This window comes from Choloepus didactylus (assembly GCF_015220235.1).
Source record: "Choloepus didactylus isolate mChoDid1 chromosome 11 unlocalized genomic scaffold, mChoDid1.pri SUPER_11_unloc4, whole genome shotgun sequence".
Lineage (NCBI taxonomy): Eukaryota > Metazoa > Chordata > Mammalia > Pilosa > Megalonychidae > Choloepus > Choloepus didactylus.
This window is the reverse complement of record NW_023637581.1, coordinates 1,848,407-1,850,577: the sequence shown is the minus strand read 5'-3', so window position 1 is coordinate 1,850,577 and position 2,171 is coordinate 1,848,407.

Here is a 2,171-nt window from a genome sequence, read left to right as displayed (position 1 = left end):
GGAAGACACAGCAACAGACAAGATAGGTTTTAACAAAGGATTAAGAATACTGAAACTTTATATAAATATAATTTAATTTTTGGATACTGGGGTATTGGAATAGCTGGAATAAAGTAACTGGAATTGTGGAACTATAACCCATAGCATTCTTTGAAGTTTGCTCTATATCTACTTATTTAATTGTGCTTTGAAAGTCTTCATCTTTCTGTGTATATCTTGTATTTCACAATAAGGAGGGAACTGAGACTGTGGAACTGTAACCCATAACATTCTTTGAAATTACGTATAGAGCTACTTGTTGAATTGTACTTTGAAAGTTGTCATCTTTCAGTATATATGTTATATTTCACAGTGGGGAGGAGACTGGGATTGTGGAACTGAAACCCATCATATTCTTTGAACTTTACTTTCTAGCTACTTGTTGAATCATACTTTGAAAACTATCACTGTTATGTATATATGCTGAATTTCACAATAAATATATATAAAAATCAAATTAAATTTTAAAAATTATAGTCAATAGAAATAACTTCAAAAATGAGGACAAAATAAATACTTTTGGAGATATACTTATTGTAAAGAAATCCACCACTATTAGATCCACATTATAATAAATGTTTTAGAAAGTCCTTCAGGGAGAAGGAGCATTAAAATATAGCTCTAAACTAAGGAATGAAGATCACAGGTAATGGGAAATGTATGAATAAATACTGATTTTTTTCTTATATTCAAATTCTAAAGAAAAGAACAGACTTTTAAAAAGAAATAATAATAATATATTGTGTGGTTTGTAACATATATATCAGCATATTTATGGCAGATATAACCCATAGTTTGTTAAAGAGTATGTTGTTTAATTTCAACATATTTGTGAATTTTTCATTTCTCCCTCTGTTATTGATTTCTGGCTTCATTACATCTTGGACAGAGAACATACATTGCATGATTTCAATATTTTTTAATTTATTGAGACTTGTTTTGTGAACAAGCATATGATCTAATCTGGAGAATTATCCAGGTTTACTTGAGAAGAATGTGTATTCTGTTTTTGTTTGGTGCTGTGTTCTATATATGTCAGATCTAGTTGACTTAATGTATCATTCAAGTACTTAACATTCTTATTGAGTTTCTGAATAGGTGTTATATCCATTATTTAGAGAAGTGTGTTAATGTCTCCTACTATTAATGTAGAATTGTTAATTTCTTCCATCAAATCTATCATTATTTGCCACATTTATCTTGTGACTCTGCTCTTAGGTGCATATATATTTATAATTGTCCATTTTTCTGTTGAATTGTCTCCTTTATCAGTACATGCTTAACATTTTGTCTCTAGTAACAGTTTTTGACTTAAAGTTTGGTATATATTGAACACTTTGCCCCTAGCAACCCTATGTAACAAAGTCTATTTTAAGTGGTAGTATAGCCACCCCAGCTTTATTTTTGTTACTAAATGCATGTTATGGTTTTGTCCAACATTTCACCCTCAACCTCCTTGTATTTTTGTCTTTAAGGTGAGTCCCTTGCAGGCAGCATATAGTTGGGTCATGTTTTGTGTCCATTCTGCCATTTTCTGCCTTTTGACTGGAAATATAACCCATATACATGTAAAATAACTACTGATAATACTTTCTTTTGCCATTATGATATTTAGCCTTTGTAAGGCCTGTATAATTTTGCCCCTCAATTCTGCTAATGCCTACTTTTGTATTTATTTGCTTCATTGTGTTGTACCTTATTGAGTGCCTTCACATTTCCGTATGGATGTATTTTTCATCTATTTTCCTTGTAGTTACCATGGGGTTAAAATTTAACACCCTAAATATATGACAATTATATATGCTTTCATACAAAGTTAACTTCAATAGCATGCACATATAATTTCTTATGCCCCTCTGTCCCATCACCATTTTTTATACTTGTTGACATTTACAGCACAAACATAGATTTATCATTACTTTTAATGCATTTTCATTTTAGCACCTGTAGTAATTAAGAAGAGGAGTAACATAACAAACAATACAGTATAATAATACTAGCACTTATAATTGCCAAAATCATTACCTTGACCATAGGTCTTTATGTCTTTATGCCTCTTTGAACCACTGTCTACTCTCCTTTTCTTCCAACATAAAGAACTCCCTTTAGCATTGCTTATAAGGCAGGTGTAG